General features: G+C 37.1%; 1 protein-coding gene across 1 annotated transcript in view; it reads left to right on the top strand.

Moving 5' to 3' along the window:
• GPR158 (G protein-coupled receptor 158) overlaps positions 1-25,059 on the top strand; it is a 475,038-nt gene that overhangs the window by 180,439 nt on the left and 269,540 nt on the right. The window lies entirely within an intron of this gene.

The raw sequence follows: 25,059 nt of genomic DNA, 5'->3' as shown, positions 1-25,059 counted from the left end.
TTTGAGTTCTTTCCAATTTTCTTCTTGTGATTGAGTTCTAGTTTCAAAGCATTGTGGTCTGAAAATAGGCAGGGAATGATCCCAATCTTTTGGTATTGGTTGAGACCTGATTTGTTACGTAGGATGTGATCTATTCTGGAGAATGTTCCATGGGCACTAGAGAAGAATGTGTATTCCGTTGCTTTGGGATGGAATGTTCTGAACATCTCTGTGAAGTCCATTTGGTCCAGTGTGTCATTTAAAGTCTTTATTTCCTTGTTGATCTTTTGCTTAGATGATCTTTCCATTTCAGTGAGGGGGGTGTTAAAGTCCCCCACTACTACTGTATTGTTGTCAATGTGTTTTTTGCTTTTGTTATTAATTGCCTTATATAATTGGCTGCTCCCATTTTAGGGGCATAGATATTTACAATTGTTAGATCTTCTTGTTGGATAGACCCTTTAAATAGGATATAGTATCCTTCCTCATCTCTTATTACAGTCTTTGGTTTAAAATCTAATTTGTCTGATATAAGGATTGCCACCCCAGCTTTCTTTTGGTGTCCATTAGCATGGTAAATGGTTTTCCACCCCTTCACTTTCAATCTGGGGGTGTCTTTGGTTCTAAAATGAGTCTCTTGCAGACAGCATATCGATGGGTCTTGTTTTTTAATCCAGTCTGTTAGCCTGTGTCTTTTGATTGGGGCATTTAGCCCATTTACATTCAGGGTAACTATTGAAAGATAGGAATTTAGTGCCATTGTATTGCCTGTAAGGTGACTGTTATTGTATATTGTCTGTGTTCTTTTCTGGTCTATGTTGCTTTTAGGCTCTCTCTTTGCTTAGAGGACCCCTTTCAATATTTCTTATAAGGCTGGTTTCATGTTTTCAAATTCCTTTAGTTTTTGTTTGTCCTGGAAGCTTTTTTCTCTCCTTCTATTTTCAGTGACAACCTAGCTGGATATAGTATTCTTGGCTGCATATTTTTCTCGTTTAGTGCTCTGAATATATCATGCCAGTCCTTTCTGGCCTACCAGATCTCTGTAGATAGGTCTGTTGCCAATCTAATGTTTCTACCATTGTAGGTTACATATCTCTTCTCCCGAGCTGCTTTCAGGATTTTCTCTTTGTCTCTGAGACTTGTAAGTTTTACTATTAGATCTCAGGGTGTTGACCTATTTTTTATTGATTTTGAGAGGTGTTTTCTGTGGCCCCTGGTTTTTGATGCCTGTTTCCTTCCCCAAATTAGGGAAGTTCTCTGCTATAATTTGCTCCAATATACCTTCTGCCCCTCTTTCTCTTTCTTCTGCTTCTGGGATCCCAATTATTCTAATGTTGTTTCATCTTATGGTATCGCCTATCTTTCGAATTCTGCCCTTGTGATCCAGTAGTTGTTTATCTCTTTTTTTTTTTTTTGCAGTTTATATCTCATGTTTATTTTTTTTATATTCTGAATACTGATGATTCTTTTTTTTGTAGTTTTTAATTTTATTATATTATATTAGTCACCATACAATACATCATTAGTTTCTGATGTAGTGATCCATGATCCATTGTTTTCATATGACACCCAGTGCTCCATGCAGTATGTGCCCTCCTTAATCATCACTGGGCTAACCAATCCCCCCTCCCATCTCCCCTCTAGAACGCTGTTTGTTTCTCAGGCCCATAGTATCTCATGGTTCATCTCTCCCTCCAATTCCTCCCCCCCCATTTTTCTCTTCCTTCTCCTAATGTCCTCCATGTTATTCCTTATGTGACAAAAATAAGTGAAACCATATGATAATTGACTTTCTCTGCTTGACTTATTTCTCTTAGCATAATCTCCTCCAGTCCCATCCATGTTGTTGTAAAAGTTGGGTATTCATCTTTTCTGATGGCTGAGTAATATTCCATTGTGTATAGGGACCACATCTTCTTTATCCATTCATTTGTTGAAGGGCATCTCAGCTCTTTCCACAGTTTGGCTATTGCGGACATTGCTGCTATGAACATTGGGGTGCATATGGCCCTTCTTTTCACTACATCTGTGTCTTTGTGGTAAATACCCAGGAGTGCAATTGCTGGGTCATAGGGTAGTTCTATTTTTAATTTTTTGAGGAACTTCCACACTGTTTTCCAAAGTGGCTGTACCAACTTGCATTCCCACCAACAGTGTAAGAGGGTTCCCCTTTCTCCACAACCTCTCCAACATTTGTTGTTTCTTTCCCTGTCCATTTTTGCCATTCTAACTGGTGTAAGGTGGTATCTCAGTGTGATTTTGATTTGGATTTCCCTGATGGCTAATGATGATGAACATTTTTCATGTGTCTGTTAGCCATTTGTATGTCTTCTTCAGAGAACTGTCTGTTCATCTCCTCTGCCCACTTTTTGACTTGATTATTTGTTTTTTGGGTGTTGAGTTTGAGAAGTTCTTTATAGATCTTGGATACCAGCCCTTTATCTGTAGTGTCATTTGCAAATATCTTCTCCCATTCTGTGGGTTGCCTCTTTGTTTTGTTGACTGTTTCCTTTGCTGTGCAGAAGCTTTTTATCTTGATGAAGTCCCAAAAGTTCATTTTTGCTTTTGTTTCACTAGCTTTTGGAGATGTATCTTGAAAGAAGTTGCTGTGGGCGATGTCAAAGAGTTCTCCTCTAGGATTTTGATGGATTCCTGTCTCACATTGAGGTCTTTCATCCACTTTGAGTTTATCTTTGTGAGTGGTGTTAGAGAATGGCCGAGTTTCATTCTTCTGCATGTGGCTGTCCAATTTTCCCAGCACCATTTATTGAAGAGACTGGCTTTTTTCCATTGCATGTTTTTTCCTGCTTTGTCAAAGATTATTTGACCATAGAGTTGAGGGTCCATATCTGGGTTCTCTGTTCTGTTCCATTGGTCTGTATGTCTGTTTTTGTGCCAGTACCATGCTGTCTTGATGATCACTGATTTGTAATATAGCTTGAAATCAGGGAGTGTGATGCCCCCAGCTTTGTTTTTCTTTTTCAACATCTCCTTGGCGATTCGGGGTCTTTTCTGATTCCATACAAATTTTAGGATTGTTTGTTCCAGCACTTTGAAAAATGTCATTGGAATTTTGTTCAGGATGGCATTGAAGGTATAGATTGCTCTGGGTAGCATAGACATTTTAACAATGTTTATTCTTCCAATCCATGAGCATGGAATATTTTTCCATCTTTTTGTGTCTTCCTCAATTTCTTTCATGAGTGTTGTGTAGTTCCTAGAGTATAGGTCCTTTACCTCTTTAGTTAGGTTTATTCTGAGGTATCTTATGGTTTTTGGTGCTATTGTAAATGGAATTGTTTCTCTAATTTCTCTTTCTACAGTTACGTTGTTAGTGTATAAGAAAGCAACTGATTTCTGTGAATTGATTTTGTATCCTGCCACATTACTGAATTGCTGGATGCGTTCTAGTAATTTGGGGGTGGAGTCATTTGGATTTTCCACATAAAGTATCATGTCGTCTGCGAAAAGAGAGAGTTTGACTTCTTCTTTGCCAGTTTGAATACCGTTTATTTCTTTTTGTTGTCTTATTGCTGTTGCTAGGACTTCCAGTACTATGTTGAACAACAGTGGTGAGAGTGGGCATCCTTGACGTGTTCCTGATCTTAAGGGAAAGGCTCTCAGCTTTTTCCCATTGAGGATGATATTTGCTGTGGGTTTTTCATAGATGGAGTTTATGAGCTTGAGGAATGTTCCCTCTATCCCTATATTCTGGAGAGTTTTAATCAGGAAAGGATGTTGTATTTTGCCAAATGCTTTTTCTGCTTCAATTGAGAGGACCATATGGTTCTTCTCCCTCCTCTTATTAATGTGTTCTATCACATTGATTGATTTGTGAATGTTGAACCACCCTTGCATCCCGGGGATAAATCCCACTTGGTCATGGTGGATGATCCTTTTAATGCATTGTTGGATCCTATTAGCTAGGATTTTTTTTTTAATGTTTTATTTATTTATTCATGAGAGTCAGAGAGAGAGAGAGATGCAGAGGCAGAGGGAGAAGCAGGCTCCCCGCCTAGCAGGGAGCCCGATGCGGGACTCGATCCCAGGACCCTGGGATCATTACCTGAGCTGAAGGCAGATGCTTAACCATCTGAGCCACCCAGACGCCCCTATTAGCTATGATTTTGTTGAGGATTTTGGAATCCATATTCATCAGGGATATCAGTATGAAATTCTCCTTTCTGATGGGGTCTTTGCCTGGTTTGGGGATTAAGGTAAAGCTGGCCTCATAGAATGAGTTTGGAAGTTTTCCTTCTGTTTCTATTTTTTGAAACAGCTTCAGTAGAATAGGTATTATTTCTTCGTTGAATGTTTGGTTGAATTCCCCAGGGAATCCATCAGGCCCTCGACTCTTGTTTTTTGGGAGGTTTTTGATCACTGCTTCAATCTCATTACTGGTTATTGGCCTATTCAGGTTGTCAATTTCTTCCTGTTTCAGTCTTGGCAACTTATAGGTTTCCAGGAAGGCCTCCATTTCATCTAGATTGCTCAGTTTATTGGCATATAGTTGTTGATAATAATTTCTAACAATTGTTTCTATTTCCTTGGTGTTAGTTGTGCTCTCTCCCCTTTCATTCATAATTTTATTAATTTGGGTCCTTTCTCTCTTCTTTTGGATAAGTCTGGCCAGTGGCTTATCAATCTTATTAATTCTTTCAAAGAACCAACTTCTAGTTTCATTGATCTGATCTACTGTGTTTCTGGTTTCTAATTCATTGATCTCTGCTCTAATTTTAATTATTTCTCTTCTACCGCGTGGCTTAGGTGTCGTTTGTTCCTTTTTCTCTAGTTCTTTAAGGTGTAGAGATAGTTGGTGAATTCGGGATTTTTCTATTTTTTTGAATGAGGCTTGGGTGGCTATGTATTTCCCCCTTAGGCCCACCTTTGCAGTATCCCATAGGTTTTGGACTGATGTGTTTTCGTTCTCATTGATTTCCATGAATTGTTTAAGTTCTTCTTTGATTTCTTGGTTGACCCAAACATTCTTGAGCAGAGTGGTCTTTAGCTTCCAAGTGTTTGAATTTCTGCCAAATTTTTTCTTGTGATTGAGTTCCAGTTTTAGAGCATTGTGGTCTGAGAATATGCAGGGAATAATCTCAATCTTTTAGTATCCGTTGAGATCTGATTTGTGACCCGGTATATGTTCTATTCTGGAGAAAGTTCCATGTGCGCTTGACAAGAATGAGTATTCTGTTGTTTTAGGGTGGAATGTTCTGTAAATATCTATGAGGTCTACCTGGTCCTAATGTATCATTCAAAGCTCTTGTTTCCTTGTTGATTTTCTGGTTAGATGATCTGTCCATTGCTGAGAGTGGAGTATTGAGGTCTCCTACAATTAATGTGTTGTTATCAATATGATTCTTTATTTTGGTTAACAGTTGGCTTATGTATGTGGCTGCTCCCATGTTGGGGGCATAGATATTTACAATTATTAGATCTTCTTGTTGGATAGACCCTTTAAGAATGATATAGTGTCCTTCTGTGTCTCTAACTACAGACTTTAGTTTAAAATCTAATTTGTCTGATATAAGAATTGCTACCCCAGCTTTCTTTTGAGGTCCGCCGGCATGGAAGATGGATCTCCATCCCTTCACTTTCAGTCTGGATGTATCTTTAGGTTCAAAATGAGTCTCTTGTAAACAGCATATGGATGGGTCCTGTCTTTTTATCCAATCTGCAACCCTGTGCCGTTTTATGGGAGCATTTAGGCCATTCACGTTGAGAGTGATTATCGAAAGATATGAATTAATTGTCATCATGTTACCTGTGAAGACGTTTTTATAGATTGTCCCTGTAAATTTCTGTTTTATATCACTCTTGGGGTCTTTCTCCTTTTATAGAACCCCCCTTAATATTTCTTGCAGGGCCAGCTTAGTGGTCACATATTCTTTCAGCTTCTGCCAGTGGAAGCTCTGCATCTCTCCATCCATTCTAAATGAAAGCCTTGCCGGATAAAGTATTCTTGGCTGCATGTTCTTCTCATTTAGTACTCTGAATATGTCTTGCCAGACCTTTCTGGCTTGCCAGGTCTCTGTGGATAGGTCTGACATTATTCTGATGTTCCTCCCTCTGTATGTAAGGAATCTCTTCCCCCTAACTGCCCTTAAGATGGTTTCCTTGGTTCTAAGATTTGCAAGTTTTACTATTACATGCCGGGGTGTTGGCCTGTTTTCCTTGATCTTAGGAGGGGTCCTCTCTGCCTCTAGGACTCGAATGTTTGTTTCATCCCCCAGATTAGGGAAGTTCTCAGCTATGATTTGCTCAAATACATCTTCTAGCCCTCTCTCTCTCCACTCCCTCCGGGATTCCAATTATTCTGACATTGGAACTCCTCATGGTGTCACTTATTTCTCTGATTCTATTTTCATGGATTCTGAGTTGTTTTTCCCTGGCCTCCTCTTTTCCCTTTTTATCTATTATACTGTCTTCCAGGTCGCTTATTTGTTCTTCTGCCTCACTTACCCTAGCTGTTAGATTATCTAGATTGGATTGCATCTCATTGATAGCATTTTTAAGTTCTGCCAATTCACCTTTTATTTCTGCCCTTAGAGACTCTATGTTGCCATTAATTGATTTCTCCATTCTAGCTATTGTCTTCACAATTGCTAGCTTGAATTCCATCTCTGACATCTTGGTTATGTCTGCATCCATTTGTAAATCTGCAACATAAGTCATAATCTCTGAGTCTTTCCTGTTTTGGGGGCTCTTCCTCCTAGTCATTTTGTTGATGGGTGTTTCAGGGAATGTATAGAGTCGAAATTATTGACCAGAACCCAAGCAAGATGCACCTGTTTTCTTGGGACCTAGTGTTGATGGCCTCTTGTTTTCCCAGCCTGTCTTCTGTGGGAGGGGCCTGCCGCGCTGTTACTCAGGCAACCCTGTTTGGGCGGAGTTGCCCTGCGCCCCTGTGGCGGGGGATGGGCTCATTGGGAATCAGTCTTTGGGGCTTTTGTTCTCTGGCGCCTTTCCCTGGCGGCTTTCTGCGTCTCTTCCGCGAGTCAGAGCAGAAGAGACCATTTCCAACCCTGTGCCTCAGAGCAGAGAGACCTCAGTCTGTTCTTCAGTGAGCTCTCCAGGCCACACTGTCTCCGTTTCTGTCCGTGCTGCTATAAACTGCAGCGTCCTGGGTTGTGCGCCCCTCCACAGTGCTCCCAGTCCTGCCTCCAGGTCGGGACACGTCTCTGCCCTTTGTGTTTCTAAAACTGCCAGCCGCTCCCAATTCGCGCGTGTGCGACTCTGCCGCTCGGGGTTTCCACCCCTGGGGGTTGCAGTTCACCAGCATGTCCCCGGTGCACCGGGTTTCCATCTCGGAGGCTGCAGTTTGCGTGCGTGCGGCCCCGCCGGTCTGGTTTTCCACCCTGGGGGCTGCCCTAAAGTCCTTTCCCGACGCTACCGGTCTGCGAGTCTGTGCCCTGTCCGCAGTGCGCGAGGCTGTCACTCACCAGTGGTGTAGGATCCCCACGTCCAGGCACCCTCCCGCCGCTGTTTATCCTCCGATATCTGCCCGCAGGTTCACGGCTCTCCGCTTCGTACCTCAAAACCACTGCCTGTGATATTCTGTTTGTAGAGATCCAGATCTTCTTTCATCTCAGGCTGGTTTCGTGGGTGCTCAGAGTGGTCTGGTAGTTATCCAGCTCAATTCCGGGGACCAGTTGAAATAGGGTCCCCTACTCCTCTGCCATCTTTCCACTCCTCTCTCTATCTCTCTTTTTCTCACCTTCTTTATTTTCCATCATTTGGTCTTCTGATTCTCTCTTCTGCCTCATTTATCTTAGCAGTTAGTGTCCCCATTTTTTATTGCACCTCATTAATAGCCTTTTTGATTTCGACTTGGTTAGATTTTAGTTCTTTTATTTCTCCAGAAAGGGTTTCTCTAATAACTTCCATGCTTTTTTCAAGCCCAGCTAGTATCTTTAAAGTGACGATTCTGAACTCTAGATCTGACATCGTACTAATGTCCGTATTGAGTAGGTCCCTGGCAGTCGATACTACCTCTTGTTCTTTTTGTTGAGGTGATTTTTTCCATTTTGTCATTTTGTCCAGAGGAGAATAGATGAATGAGAGAACAAAATGCTAACAGGGTAACAACGTCCCCAGAAAATATACTCTAAACAAATCAGAAAAGACCTGGAGCCGGGGGAAAAGAAAGGGAAAGAAAGAAAAAAGAAAAAGATAAAAACAAACAAATACAGAACAAAACAAAACAAAACAAAAAAACAGAATGTGATCAAATATGATCAGGCTGGTGCATTGATCAGTGCCACACACTAGATTTTGGGTGTATTTTGGTCTGTTAGAAGAAAGTGCCTCCCAAAATTTTAAAGAAAGAAAAACTTATATATGTACAAAAATAAGGGTTGATATGATGAAGGGATGGAATATGACTGTAAAGATGAAAATTATAAAAAATTTTATAAAAGGGAATTGATAAGAAGTTGATTGAGAAAAGCTAGAAGAGGATTTAAAAAAAGAAAAAAGAAAAAACGGGAGAGAATGTGATCAGGCAGGAGAGTAGAACAAAGCCCTACACTAGAGATTTAGGGTATATTTTGATCTGTTAGAAGAAACTGTCTCAAAATTTTAAAGAGAGAACAACTTATATATATATATATATATATATGCCAAAAATAAGGGTAACTACTATGAAGGGATAGAATATGACTCTAAAAATGAAAAATAAAAATGTTTTTTAAAAAAGGGATTGATAAGATGTTGGTTGAAAAAGGGAAAAAGAAAAATTCAAAAAAAAATTAACTTTGAAAGACTACAGAATCATGGTAAAAAAGCCATGGATTCTGTGTGCATTATTCTCCTAGTGCTGGAGTTCTGCCGTTCTCATTGATCAGTAAACTTGGTCTTGGCTGGCTGTTCTTGCTGATCTTCTGGCGGAGGGGCCTGTTGCCATGGTTTCCAAATGTCTTTGCCGGAGGCGGAATTTCCCTGCTCTTGCCGGTCTGGGCTAAGTAATCTGCTCAGGTTTGCTCTCGGGAGCTTTTGTTCCTTGCAAACTTTCGGTACAGCTTTGGAGGAGGAGAGCAAAAATGGTGGCCTCCCAATCTCCACCCCAGAGGAGCTGAGAACTCGGGACCCTGCTCCTCAGTGAGCCCCCAGAGAAAAGCAATCACTCCTGTCTCCCCGGTCTCCGGCTGCACTCTGTGCTCACCTGGCCTGTGACTCGGTGTGGAGTGCAGTGCGCTCCCGTGCTGCTCCTCCTGGGGGAGAAAGGGGAGTGTCCCCGGATCTGCCACTTGTTGGGTCCTTGCTGGAGGAGCAGTGGCCCGACTGTGCCGTGGATCACAGTTTATGGCAACCCCGAGCTGAGATCCCACTCCTTTGCTCCGTCTCTGCAGCCAGCTTCCCCACTCCAATACCTGGGAGCTCTGCCGTACTCAGGCACCCCCAGTCTTTCTGTGACCCTGAGGGTCCTGAGACCACACTGTCCCATGAGGGTTCCACCCCCCGCTTAGCCACTGGAGTGACGTCCCTCAGCGGAGCAGACTTCCAAAAGTTCCGATTTTGTGCTCCGCTGCTCTATCACTTGGCAGAAGCGGCCAACGGAGGCCCCCTCCCCCGCCACCTATCCTCCCAAATATTGCCTCGGATTCACTTCTCCGCACGTCCTACCTTCCAGAAAGTGGTCGCTTTTCTGTTCAGAGAGTTGTTGCTATTCTTTTCTTCGATCTCCTGTTGAGTTTGTAGGTGTTCAGAAAGGTTTGATCCCTATCCAGCTGAATTCTTGAGACCAGACAAAATCCAGGTCTCCTACTCCTCTGCCATCTTGCTCCGCCCCCTCTCAACTAATCTTTGACAAAGCAGGAAAGAATGTCCAATGGAAAAAAGACAGTCTCTTTAACAAATGGTGTTGGGACAATTAGACAGCCACATGCAGAACAATGAAACTGGACCATTTCCTTACACCACACACAATAAATAGACTCTAAATGGTTGAAAGACCTAAATGTGCGACAGGAATCCATCAAAATCCTAAAGGAGAGCACAGGCAGGAACCTCTTCAACCTCAGCCACAGCAATGTCTTCCTAGAAACATCGCCAAAGGCAGGGGAAGCAAGGGCAAAAATGAACTATTGAGACTTGGATAAAAAAACAAGACCCATCGATATGCTGTATGCAAGAGACTCATTTTAGACCCAAGGACACCTCCAGATTTAAAGTGAGGGGCTGGGCGCATTTTTAAAAGGAGTATTCTGAAGCGTTGATTCAGAGTCACTCAGACATCTGATTCCATTGACTTCTTCAGTTTTTCCATGGTCTTAGGTATTTGCTATCCTAATGCCTCACAAATGGCTAATATATTGCTGTGCTAAGGAGCATTTCTGCTGTCAGCAGTGCACCAGCAAATTAAGTACCTCACAAAGGAATCATTGCATTAAATGGCACACACTGGACTGGTTACGTTCTCTTCCACTTTGGAATGACTTCACCTTCTCAGTTCCCAAGTGAAATAAAACTCCTTCCATCTGTGCTAGACTTGCATTCTGAAGGGGTTTTGTGATTTATGATTCTCAGAGATGGAAGGTAGGAGTGATGAAGCGCTAAGAAAATGTAAATTGCCACAGTGGCTTTTGAATGGTTACTATTGATGGGGGAGTTAATTGCCTTTGTACTTCATTTTTAACTATTGAGCTTAACTGGAGACTGAAAAGTTGACAAAATTACAAAAAGGTTAGAGGAGAGCAAAATAAAAGAATGAGGAAAGAAATTGGAATTCCGAATAGTTTGACAGGAAATACCAACTCTTTTTATCATTAGTATATTTGGTAGGATGATCGAACCTTTTTAAAATTTGTATTTCTTAGAAGTTTGTATATATTAAGTTATTACAATAACTCTATTAGTGGACATTCATGTTGAATGTACTGCTCTACTGTAATTAATAGTTTGGGTGCTAGATAAGCCATTTTCTGAAACTGAAGACAAAAGATTTAAAAAATGGCAGTGTCAACTATAGAGAATACTAAAATATGTACAATTTGTCCCTCCAGTTTGGTTAGTCCATTGGTCTGAGGGTTAATTCACTTGAAACGTTCCAGAATATGAACATTTCTGTCTGGATTATTAAGGAAGAGAAACATATGCAGGCAGTACAAGGAATCCTCACAATTTTTGATCCTAGAACTCATCTTTGGAACTATGATTGAAGACAAAGTCTCAGATTCAGAGAGAAAGAGACCTGTTGATAAACTTTATTTATGCTAGTAGGAAATTGTTTGTAAATGTCAATAATAATACCTTATTAAATATATATTCCACTATGTAAATATTTGGTACCATATGTGTTTATTTTGTGGGAACATTTCTTTAGTTTCTGGAAATCTTGAAGAACATATTGATAACATAATGTACATTTAGAAGCTAATATGTCAGTAAATCAATAAAAGCTATTATAAATTTTTCTTTTTGTTCACAGAAATGAAATAATTAGTGTAGCATATTAAAGAAAAAAATGTGAATGACATTTTCTATATCTTAATTTAATAATAATTCCATGTATGATTACTTTTTATTTACCATTTCTAGCTCACTGGAAATGTTCTATGATCATTCTGCCTCGTGCTTTGGTTGAAAAGTTTGTTTTGCTTTGTTGTAGAATGTGCATACTAAGATGTGTTTTATTTCCGTTACCTAGCTGCTGTCCAAATATTCAGTAGTTTTCAGATTTTATGATTGGATTTGTTAATCCAGCTCTCAGATCCCCACTGTGTCTCTCCCAAGGTGCAGCCCCAGAGGATAGTCTCTGTTACCTTTTACATACATTATCCAACCCCCTCTTTTCAAACACATGTAGGATTGTGTAACATCTGTGTTTATTCTCTTTAACTTTTTAAAATCTTTCTCTTCTAGCTAAGCTGTCCTTATACTTCTCTTTTGTATACCACACGCTTCCCTTACTTCTTATAATTGTTCCCTACAGTAATGGCTCATATTTATTGAAACAGAATTTTTATAATTGCTGAAAAAGCACAGAAGCAAAGTCACATATACTGAAATTTAGCGTAAGGGAACTCAAATTTGGGGAGGTATTTCAATGCTCCTTTCTGATCATTGGATAGTTTAATAAGTAGCTGTACAACAGAGACAGACCAAAATTGAAGAATACCAGGCTATCCTAGGGATACCATATAGGATTTTTAGTCTTGTGAGATTGATCCTATTATATCTTTGATATGAATGATATTTAGAAATTAGAACTTGGGAATATTTAGGAAACTGTTTATGGTCTTTGTTGGGGTTGAATTTTACTTTCTGACGTCCTTAATTAAGAAAACCTTTCCTGGGGCACCTGGGTAGCTCAGATGGTTAAGCATCTGCCCTCAACTCAGGTCATGATCTCTGGGTCTTGGGATTGAGCCCCATGGTGGGCTCCCAGGTCAGTGGGGAGTCTATTTCTCCCTCTTCCTCTGCCTCTCTCCCTGCTCATATTCTCTCTCTCTCTCTCTCTCTCTCTCTGTGTATCTCTCTGTCTCAAATGAATAAATAAAATCTTAAAAAAAGAAAAAAGAGAAAGCTTTCCTTCATAGATGAAACCAGGTTGACTCAATGATAAGTTGTTGACGTTTGACTAATCGATATATGAATGGTTAAGGCCTTAACTTAGCTTTTGGAAAAACACCATTTTTTTTTAACTACCAAAGAGAATCAAGTAGAGTTGAATGGAATGCAGCAATCTACTCCATATTGGAAGGACACCCTGTTATGCCATACGACATTTGGTTCTATACTGAATGCCCAAATTATAATAAATAGTAATGTAATGATAAATGTCTGTGTTTATTTTTAAAACTGTACCTTCTCTCTACTGCCTTAATAGTGTTTTCAGATCTTCAACAGAAAAGGGAAAGATAGAAAGGGAAGACCATCTTTTCTTAGATGGTATGGTATGACGCATTTAGTCATATTCCTGGTAATTTTTTTCTTTGCTGAGTTAATTGTAGCACTCAGGTTACTTAGACAAATGTCACACTTTTCTACCAGTTAGTGTTGTTTTGGTGTGATCTACTGGTTCAGATCTATCTAAGCTTTATCATTATTAGAGGTAAAGATGAATAAGAGATTTCTATCTATGAACCCAGAGCAGAAAAACAGACTGATTTGAACGTTACTCCATGAGATGTGGTAGCACATTAAAATGTGTAGGGAATAAAATGAACTGTAAGAAAGGCTGAAAGCAATGACTTTGAAGAGAAATCTCCACCACTGCCTATGGCTTTCATCAGTGTATCTGGCCTGTTTCATCCCAGGCTCTGCACTCCAAGGTAGAGACTTTGGTCATGCAGGTTCCACAGTTAAGATGTGACATTATTTGGAGAAGAACCCATTTTATCACGGTTCAGAAAACATCCTTTGTTCTCTGTGGGATTTGATTCAAAAGCATATGTGAGAGTGGCAGTATAGATTAAGACTAGCAGTGAATCTATAATTGTTGAAAAGGACATGGTGGTTTACTGTTTGCCCTGTTTTGTGTATGTTTGAAATATTCTATAAGAAAAGGTTAAAACAAAACAATATAAAAACAAAAAATGGAGTCAAAAAATAAAAAAAGGAAAAACTCCTTTGTTAACATAATATTCCAAGAAGAAAGTGTATATATATATATATATATAGTTCTGATGTTTTAAACTTAAGAGATTTGTAGAATATGTTTATCAAAAACACATAGGGGGCCTTTTGGCAAATGTATTTCTGGGGTTCTATCACTGGAGATTCCAATTTAGGAGATCTGAAGAGGGAAACAGATTTCCATGATTCTCATGTGCTGACAGGTTTGGGAACCATTGCCACTGTTAACTGGCTGGATTATGTCATGGAACTCATTGTGGCAAAAACAGACTTCAGTAAAGATAAACAAAAGATAGAAAATGATAAAATTGGTGAAATCCACCAAGTTGATGAAATTGACAGTGTTTCTTAGAGTAGAACTATGACACTTTTTTATAGTTTTTACCCTGTGATGTTAGTTTCCTTAGAATGAGATATGGCAAGAATGTTAGAGTTCTATCATACCATGCTGCCTCTCTTCTCATCTTTTTTATAACTATATAAGTCTATTTAACTTCAAAGAGAACATTTAAATTTAAAATTAATTTTCAGGGCACCTGGGTGGCTCAGTTGTTTAAGTGTCCAACTTTGATTTCAGCTCAGGTCATGATCTCAGGGTCATGAGATTGAGTCCCATGTCAGGCTCTGTCCTCAGTGCAGAGTCTGCTTTGATTCTCTCTTATTCTCCCTTTGCTTCTCCCCCTTCCCCATGTGCACTCTCTCTCTCTCAAATAATAAATAGATAAAATCTTAAATTAATTTTCAATATTTAGTATTTCTCCTTATAACTTAAAAAAAATCAGGCTAATACTAGAAATAACATCTGTTTACCACAAAGGGAGGGTAGTTACTTACTCTCCATGTTAAGAATGTTTCCAGTACATTTTAGGGTTCCCCCAGCATAAGCTTCTAAAGATAGCTTGGAACAGCAGGGGAAAGATGGGATGCCTGAGTAATTAATCCTTGCCTGACATTAACTGGGGTTTTGAGGAGGAACTGGCCATTTGAGAGCAAGTTTAGAGAAATGTGGCAAAAGGGGACTTCACTTTCTTAGGGTATGTAGGGTCATAGGACCTTCTAGATGAAAGGCATTCCAGGAATGTTGATGTTCATTGATTGTATTTTTTAATTTAAAGTTAGCATTAGAACATAACTCTTTCTCATGTGACTTTTCTATTTTCTCTAATTCTCATAACAACAAAAATCACACTTAATATTACTTGAGGTTTTAGAGGCCTAATATCCCAAGAAAATGGAGTAAATACTGTGGGCAAGCAGGAACACATTAGAAATTTCTACTCATTGCCTATTAGCTAGGGAGTCAGTAGTTGTCTTAAATGCAGAATGGTTTGAATGGCCACTTCTGTGGATAGCCCTTCTCTTGGTTCTTTTTTAGGTATCCCAGTGGTTCTCAAGTTTAATATGTAAAAGAATTACCTTATATAAGTGTATATACATATCTATATACTGTATTTTAAGGCAAATTTTCTTAATTTTAATTATATAACATTTGACTGCAGAGCTCATCCCATGTAGGATGTGAGTGCCGTGAGTGAGGTAGGTACTTATCCCACTGTAACGAAGTGATTGTGCAGAGACAGTAAAGAAGGGAGAATGAACGACTGAAAATTGATTTTCACTGAAAAAGAAAAGAACAATTATTTACTAGTTTCTAAAGTCCCTCCAAAATGAGAACTGTCCAAAAACATGTTAACTAAGCATATAAGCAGAAGTTATATATCAAAACATTTTACTCTTAAAGCACATGATGGGTGTTCAATTTTGCTAAGAGAAGATAGCACCAACTCTCTAATTGTGGGGTGATTTCCTGGAGCTTTGACAGAAAGAAAATCACTGGGAATGCATCTTATTTTATGTCATTTAGGTTTAGTTTCAAGTGTCCTGGGCCAAGTATAGACAGCCTAGAGACAGCCTGCTCCCTCTGTCTTGGTGGGGTTCCTCAAGTGCTACCTTTTTTTTTTTTTTTAACCTATACATTGTAGTTCAAATATAATAATGGTTCTTGTGGAGGAAATGCATTAGCTTCATTTATAAAAACATTTTAAGGAGAGTGATTTCCTACTAGAAATCAAAAGGGAGTATTTTACCTATAAAAAGCTAAAATGAAATTATTGAAAGGCAAAATAGGCTACTTGTATAAATTGACAACTAGAAATAGATTTATTTCAAGTTTTAGCTAATCATCATCATAATAATACCCCAAAAGTTTAGGTATTAAACTAATCATTTTGTGGCTAGCAAAACATTTTTATGAATTTAAATAGGGAGTGTATTATGAGTAGAATTTGGAAGAAATATTAAAATAAGAACCCAAAATGGAACTCATTGTCAGTTGATTCTGTTATTGCAATTTACTCAAAATCTATAATTATCAATTTTTTTCTTACTGGAAACATATCCTTTCCTACTTTGCTCAGTCTCCTGTCATTGTGAAGCTTTGATGCATCTGACAACAGAATTGACATCAGGAGTTCTGGGAAGTCCAGAGCTGTTGTGTCAGGTCAGTTTCAGTTTTAAATAAGCACTTCTGTTTCTTTCATATTATGCAAAAAATATGGTATCTGAAGGAAGCGAGGCCTAAATAGGAAGAACTTAAACCTTAGGTCAGACTTGGATTTCAGGTATATTTGTTTCTGAATAGCTGGATCATCTCAGACATTCAACTTCTGTGTGACCCAGTTCTCCTTATAAAGTGGCATAAATATTATCTCCTTTACTATTATATGAAATTCTTGTGAGAATAAAATAGATACTAGATGTGAAAAGCACAGTACAAGACAAATATATGTAAAAGGAGATTTTTGGCTCACTGCTTTTATACATTTGATTTTCTTTTCAAATTTTTAAAAAGCCAAAATCAAATGTACCTTCATTACTGATGTGCAGGTCAGGGAATGGGCAGGAATCAATGTGAGGTTTAGGAAAGATCAGAACAAAAGGATCTATCTGATGGTGAACAGCTGGCTGAATAGAAAAGGTCCATGAAATCTTTTATTTTTTAAATAATTTTTCTCCACATTTTTAGAGAGAATATTGCACAAACCTCTAGGATACTGGAAGACCTCAAGTATTACAAATAATTGACTTATTCAGGCTATAAGTGAAGTCTACAGATTTTTGCAGTGTTATGTTTCTAGAACAGTCCAACACAAACTTTTGAGTTAGTACTGAACAGAGAGAGAGCAAATGAGTGCTATACTTGGATTTTTTTTGGCATAAATACATGATTTACTAATGGCTAAAACTTGGTTCAATGCCAGAAATACAACTACATTCTTGCTATTAATATTTCATTACTCACTAATAGCTTTTTGCATAGGAATAGAAATTTCTGGGGTTACGAAGTAATGTAATAACAGTTCCTTTTGTTGATGTTATAAGGGATGGAATATTGTTTTTATAAATAACTGGTTGACTTTTTAATGTTATTCATAAATCTGACCTAAAATATCTCAACAGGGTAACTGGGATATTTCCTAGATTATCTATTAGAATAAAATCTTCCACTGTTACAGCTGTATGGTCCTATGGAATTTTTCTAAACACAAGAGTTTAACCTTGTTGTTGATATTTTGTCCAGTAACTAAGACCTTCTCTCTAGATAATTACTACTCTCACTGTCCAGGGAGTTGCAGAATCTGAAGGAAAGCTATTCTAATAAGGTCTACTATTATTTTCTTAAAGCTTCTAGAATAGTTATCATTTTGTTTACAGTTTATTGATAACCCAGTACCTTGGTTATGTCAGGTTTGCTTCTCTGAGACTAAGTCATTATATTGTTAAAAAAAAAAAAAAACCTTGATATGTATCAGGAATTAGTTTTTTATAATGGGTGCCCTCTTAATAATCTTTTAAAATTGCCAGTCGTCAATATGGCTAAATGATTCCACCATTTACTAGTTGTGTCAGGACTATTATTATTAAATGTGAACATGGATAATTGTCATAGTGCTGTCATTGCAAAAGATATGACGTAGCTATATGTATATTTACTCAAATAGTTAAACAGGCAAAAATTTTAAAAAATGAATCCGTGTTTACCGATCCTATACAAGTAAGACAAAAAAGTGTGGATAAGCTAATCTATTTACTTGACCTTTTACATTTGAATTCTTTATGATTCTTGCAAGATAAAAAATACATAGATAATAGAACCAGAGAGAATATTTAAAAACTAATAGCATTACAAATATTTTGAATGATACCTAAAAACCATTTATGTTGTGCTTCCTTTCCTGTGATTCAGTCAGCTGTTATAGTAGATACTTCTGGTTTCCTCAGAAACAGCCATCCCTCTACCCCTCTTCCTCTTCCTTCTTAACAGAATTCTGATTCTATTCAGGTATCTGCTTACCCCTTAGAGACCAAGGTTAGATCCTGATAAATCTTAATTTGGTGCACTCGTCTATTCCCCTTGCCAGTAATTGGTTTTAAGTAAGGGTACGTTCTAGAGCAATAACTAATGAGACACAAGAGAAAGTCTGCTGAAAGGATTCTGAGAAATGTTTTATTTGTTCTAAAATAGAAAAGGTCCTCGTTTTGCTTCTGCACACTGTGATGCTTAGAACTGGTGTAGCCATCTTGTGATCATAAAGTCATAAGTTTCAAGACAAAATTGATACATGAAGATAGCAAGGCAGTAAGATGCAGCAAACTTAGGTCCTTGAAGAGATGTTAAGGCATTGAATTAACCAACATTGGATTTGCCAACCTCTTGGCTTCTTTTGTACAATAATAAATTCCTTAGTGATGTCATTTAGTTGACTCAGAATTTTCTGCTATAGCTAAAAACATCCTGAATAATAAAAGCATCCTAAATATTATCTAAAAGCATCCTATATAATATTACTCATTGTATACTTTTTTCTTATAATAGCATGTTAAAAATTATGTACATGGAAAATATAAGTAATTTATAACTATAAGGGTTCCATAGATACATAAATTCTTATACAGAATATTTTCTGAAAATATAGCATTTGACATCTTTCTCAAATAGAAGTAGGACCACTTCCCAAAATGATATCTTAGCAATACTTGACAATATTTGTTAACTTTGAAAATGTGTTAAAATTTTTAATTTTTAAAATTTATTTTTTAACTTTCAAAATTCTTTTACTATAAACATACCATATATACAGTAAACTACACAAATTACATTTGACACTAAAAAGTTTTTAGCAGTTTTTATAAAATGAACACACTCATGTAAATCACCACCTAGATCAAGATATAGAATATTACTAGCTTCCCAAAAGTGTTCCCGGTGTTCCCCAGTCAACACCATCCCCTCATCCCAAGGGTAACCACTTTTATAACACTATAGATAAATTTTCCTGTTTTTGAATGTTATAAATTGCACCCTTTTGTGTCTGACTTCTTTTGTGTAACAGTTTGGAATATGAGATGCATCCATGTTATGTCTAGCAATAGCAGTTTATTTAATATTTATTTAGTATTCTATTATATGAATATGCCGTAATCTATCCATTCTAATATGGACAGTGGATTTTTGGCTACTATGAATCATGTAGCTATGAACATTCTCATATACATCTTTTGGTATATATATATTCATACCTTTCTGTTGAGTATATGATTAGAGGTGGAATTGCTGGATCCTAAGGTAAAATAAACTAATGTCCCTCTGCAGTAGATAATTGTCAAAGAGTTTTCTAAGGTGATCAATATATACTTTTGATCAATATATACTTCTACCAGCCATATATGAATATAAAATTTGCCCTACATGCTTGCCAACATATGATGTCAATTTTAATTTTAGCTTACCTGATATTATGTAGTGCTGTCTCATTGTAGTTCTAATTTTCATTTTTTAAATTCTTTATTCTTTTCATTTTTATTTATTAATTATTTTTTAGAGGCAGGGGGCAGGGAGGGAGAGTGGGGGAGAGAGAATCTTAAGCAGGCTCCACCCCCAGTGTAGAGCCTGACACAGGGCTTGATCTCATAACTCTAAGATCATGACCTGAGCCAAAATCAAGAGTTGGATGCTTCACTGACCGAGCCACCCAGGCGCCCCTTAACTTTAATTTTATTTATCAGTTCCCTGATAACTAATGAGGTTGATGCCTTTTTATATGTTCACTGGACATTTGGATATCCTCTTTTTTGAAATTCATATTTTAGTCTTTTAATATTTTTTCCAAAATGTGTTTTCTTTTTATTATTGATTTATAGAAATTTGTTTTATATTCAGGATACATGTCCTTTGTCAAATTCTGGTATTAAAATATTTTCTTTGCTTATATAGTTTGTCTTTTCACTCTGTTAATAATATCTTTGTGGAGAAAATAAGGTTTTAGTTTTAATAAAGTCCAGTGTATCACTTTTTCTTTATAGTCGCTGTTTTTGTGTTGTGACTAAGAAATCTTTGCCTAAGATCTAAGGTCATGAAGACATTCTTCTCTGTTATCTTTAGAAGATTTATTATTTGTTTCATCCATTTGGAATTGACATTTATGTAGGTGTAAGTTGGGATAAAAGTACCTTGTCTCCATATGTATATTCAGTTGATCCCTGTGTTTTGCACATCAGGTGGATTTATATAGATCCATCTATGAGGTGGAGAGACAGAATATGATCTATGTAGAAAAGAGCTTAAGAAACAGAGAATACAATGAGAATGTACAACATAGGTACAATTGAAGCCCTAGAGGAAGAGGAGAGACAGAATCGACTAAAAGCAATATTTAAGAAATAGTGACTGAGAATACTGATGAGAAACATCAAATCACAGAGTTTGGAAGTACCAACAACCTTAAGTAAGATAAACAAAAATCTGCAACTGTACATATAGTAGTATAATGGGAAAATCCAAATGCAAAGACAAAATCTTAAAAGTAGCCAGGGAAATAAACACTATAATTAAAGGAGCTACAGCAAGACTGACAGTAGACTTTTTATCATATAAGGTGGAAGCCAAAAGACAATGTAACAACATCTTCAAAATGCCAAAAGAAAGTAAGTGCTGACTTAGAATGTTACATCTTTCATAAATGAAGTGAAATAAACACACTTTCAGACCAGCAATGACAAAAGTCATCATCGGAACAACACAAAGAAATTACCAAGTATTCTTCAGGCAGAGGGAAAATGATTCCAAATGGAAGTCTGGAGATAAAAGGAAAAATTGAGGTAGAGAAAGATTGAACATGGGTAGATATAAATGAATATTAACTATACTAACCAACAGTAATAATGGGCTGTAAAAATATGCTAGAATATAAATTGTAAGGGAAGTTACTTGTCTATTTTAATGTTCATGTATTGTCTAGGAAGAAAATTTATATTAGATTTTGATAAATCAAGAATGGATATTGTAATATCTAGGGAAACATCTAAAGTAATAGTAAAAGGATGAATAACTATGAAGGTAACATATAGGAATACTGAAATAATAAAAAATGAATCCAAAAGAAGGGAATCAAGGAAAGAAGAAATAACATAGAAGGTATTTTATTGAAGATTCACTTGAGGTTGGAATGCCCATCAGAATATCTGGGCCACCGTTATTACCAGCAGTGGAAATTCCTTTGTTCTTTTTGACATAAGCAAACCAGTAATTTCCCCATTTCATAAACCAGTATTTTTTTATTTTATTTTATTTATTTGCGAGAAGGGGAGAGAGAGAGAGCACAAGCAGACAAGAGGGTCACAGCAGAGGGAGAAGCAGGCTCCAGTTGAGCAGGGAGCTCAGTGCGGGGCTCTATCCCAGGACCCTGGGATCATGACCTGAGCTGAAGGCAGATGCTTAACTGACTGAGCCACGCAGGTACCCCTCATAAACCAGTATTTTTAGTATTCTTCTACCAAGTAATATTTGCTCTAGATTTTGGCCTGACACTGTCTTACAGATCTGTGCTAATCTTCTGGAGCATTTATCCAAAGTTCAATCCATCCTTAATGTGTTTTCTAAAAAAAAAACCAAAAAACAAAAAAACCCCACAAAAATGAAAATCTAAACATATGAATGATTTACTTTCTGATCCCCCTTCCCTTAAATGCCTCCTCTTTTCATAACCAGCTGTTATTAAGTGACAGAATTCTTGGTACCTAGTGCTCTTGAATTATTTTCTCCTCTAACATCGTCTTTAGTGATACAAATATACTGTACCTCCATATCTTCTTGAAATATGCAAAAATCTAGCATACACATCTGTCTGAACATAATTTATTTTATTTTTTGGGTATTAGTTCTCTGTAATAGCATGTTAAATTACTTATAGGTTCTTATTTCTTCACTTAGACCTGAAGTGTATACCTTGTCTCTAGCCCTTTAATTACTGAAGGGATCATTTAAAAGCCTAGATACCAGCATGTTTGAGATTAGCCTCCACTTCCTTACATCATTCCCTCTCCTGTTCCTTATTGTTTCTTCACCTGTGTAGTCTCTTGCCTTCTTTGGATCCTGATACTTACCTGATACTCTTTTTCTTTAATAACTCCCAGAGATGTGTTTTTCTAAATAACTGACCATTTTTGCAACTCTTACTTTTTACAATTCTATTTTTTTAATAAGAAAAGTAATTTAGTTTTGTTGTAAAATTTTAGAAGGAAGAATAAATTGCCACAACAAAAATGAATAAAAAGCACTTGAATGTTACCATCCTAAGAGAATCATTATTAAAATTTTAGTGTATGTTCTTGGGGGAAAAGATGTAATTTTTTCTGTTGTTTCATATATTCTCACTGCCTTTGGAATCTTTTTTTTTTTTTTTTTTTTTTTTGCTGATTAATGTATAGGGACAGAGATTAGTTACTTATTTCCCATAGCTTTGTTGTATATAAATTGTAGTCTAAGAATGAGGACTAAGTTCTTTTATTTTTCCAAGTAAATCATAGTGTCTGTTGCAGGGCTCATGATTTTGCATACTTCTTCGTTTTAATGCTCTCACAGAAGCTCAGTGCCTCTTGTTAAGAGAAGTTCCTATTGCCAGCCTCAGCCCCAAGGGGAATATGTTAAGGATAAGTGGGTCTTGGGCTTTTTTCACCTACAGAAGGGATTGTATTTTCATGGGTCTTCTGATAGAATACTCATCAAGCCAAGTAAAGCATCAATGAAAATCTCTGATTTGAGCAAAATGAGACTCTTTAGGTGACTAGCAAACTTCTATTTTTATAGGAGAGTAAGATTTAGATCTTGGTCATATGGGATGAGTTTAATGTGCCTTGGCAGACCCTTTTAATCTGCCCAGGTATTAGAAATGAACATTGTTTGTCTCTTTAAGCAAACTATCCAAAACTTCTAAAATTTGATGTTTAGGCATTTTAAGAGGTAAAGGAAATTATGACTCTGGCTTCTAAATTTTGGCTTAATTGGAGGAGGAAGAGAGTAAGCAGATGACTAAAACCTGATAAGATTCCCAATTCATTTAATTTTGTTCAACTCACTTAAAATTGAATATAAAAGACGTGTTTGGACTACATCTGTTACTCTCTGTATGTTCTTATGAAGATACTAAATTGCCTAAATCTGTTAGCATAATTCAATTATTCTGCTTACAGAGATGGTATTACAAATTTTACACATATGACTTATTTGGTGTATGGTTCAAGTTTGGTCATAGAATCCTGGAGTTGGTGATCTTACAAGTCATCCCTGATTTATCAAAACCTTGTTTAATCATTTCTAAAATTTAGAATGCATAAAGATCATCTAAGGTGTTTATGAATAGTTCAAATCCCTGGTCTTAATTCCAAAGATAATTTGAATTAAATAGATCTAAATGTGTCCCATAAAGCTTGAAAAGCACCCATGACAATTCTTTTTTTTTTTTTTAAGATTTTATTTATTTATTCAAAAGAGAGAGGGAGAGAGAGCACAAGCAGGGGGAGCAGCAGGCAGAGGGAAGGGGATAAGCAGGCTCTCCAGTGAGCAGAGAGCCTGATATGGGGCTCGAACCCAGGACCCTGGGATCATGACCTGAGCCAAAGGCAGACGCTCAACTAACTGAGCCACCCAGGCGCCCCCACCCATGACAATTCTTAGGCAGGTGTTTTATGGACTATTTTTTAAAAACCATTGTTTAACTTATATTACTCCTAGCAGGTAATTATTTATCTTGCTAGAAGGTACATAAGTTCTATGGACTTAGGATCATTGAAAATTGTCAGCATGTTCCTAAGAAATAGAAAAAAATATATTATCATTTCACAGAAGAGGGAGGTGCTATTAAATTAGGTGTTTTACTTAAGATCATTATGCATATCTAGTTATAGGAGTTGGAATATACCTCAGACCTCCTGCACTAATCTGAAGCTACTGGGTCACATTTGCCCCCCTTAGTATCTGAATTTCCATTATTGCTCTGTGCTTGACATTCTTCTCAAAAGAGACATTCATCAGAACTCATTGATTTAAAGGTTCAAGCAGCTGGAAATACCCTTCATATTGTGCAGCATTAAATTTAAAATAGATCTCAAAATATGAAGACATGGAGAATTCACTGGCAGTGGTTTTTTTTGTGTGTTATTTTGTTGAGGCTGGCGATGAAATTAAGAACTAATTATCTTGATTTTTTAAAAAGAGGTTGCAGAATCTCATTCTCCACCTGGTTTATGATTTAATCCATTCAAGATAAAACATTACAAATGCTTTATATTACAAAGTAAATGTCTAAACATAAAGCATTTACACCATCATTGACTAGAAATGCTAGTTCTATTCATAGTTACTGTATTCAAGTAATGCACCTGCATTCTTTGAAATGAATTCCATTTGCTGTACTTAATCCTGTCTTGAGATGGAAGCCAGTGTCCGTATTTGCCAGGTAAATAAGGACAAACTCCATCTGTCCTGTATTGCCACAGCAGACCATCTAACCTATCCCTCAGTGGTCCTGTCAGGCAACATTATGCAAACAGAGACAAAAAGGACCCTCCTGCTGGCTGACCAGTGGGAACTCTACTAAGCCTCTCTCTGATGGAAGCATTTTTCTTGCCCATCTTACTGTGTGGCAAGTCTCTTGACAAGATTTCTGACTTCTGTCATTGAAGTTAAAGACCTCTTTGTAGTACTTTGATCTCTTATGAAATCAGGCAACAAGAGTACCCTTTATGAATCCAAAGCCTAAGTCTGGAAAGGATCTGTATGTCTCATAATCCTGTAATGTAGCCATTTGTATTTTTATGAATCATAAATTTGAACATAAGCCAGATTAAACTATTGCAAAGGAAAGAAGTAAAAGATTTGCTGTTTAAACATGAAGCAATATTAGCTCCAGTTTCATAATTGTTATAATTTATGATCATTAATAATCCAAATATACTAATGATGTTATAAATCTGTTTGTTTTTCTTTTGTTTTGTTTTTTGGAAGTCATTAGTATTAGCTATATTTATCTTGGGAAAATCAAAATTTGCTGGGTTCTATTGGTTTTCACCATAGTTTGTACTTCACCTATATCGGAGGTCTTAATAAGGGCTTTCTTTGTTTTACAGATAGGGAAACCAAAGCAGAGACAGCCCAAATAACTG

Source organism: Mirounga leonina, unplaced genomic scaffold, assembly GCF_011800145.1.
Source record: "Mirounga leonina isolate KUSES-001 unplaced genomic scaffold, KU_Mleo_1.0 Mir_242, whole genome shotgun sequence".
In the NCBI taxonomy this organism is placed as follows: domain Eukaryota; kingdom Metazoa; phylum Chordata; class Mammalia; order Carnivora; family Phocidae; genus Mirounga; species Mirounga leonina.
The sequence above is the reverse complement of the archived record's forward strand: the minus strand, read 5'-3'. Positions and strand labels throughout refer to the sequence as shown.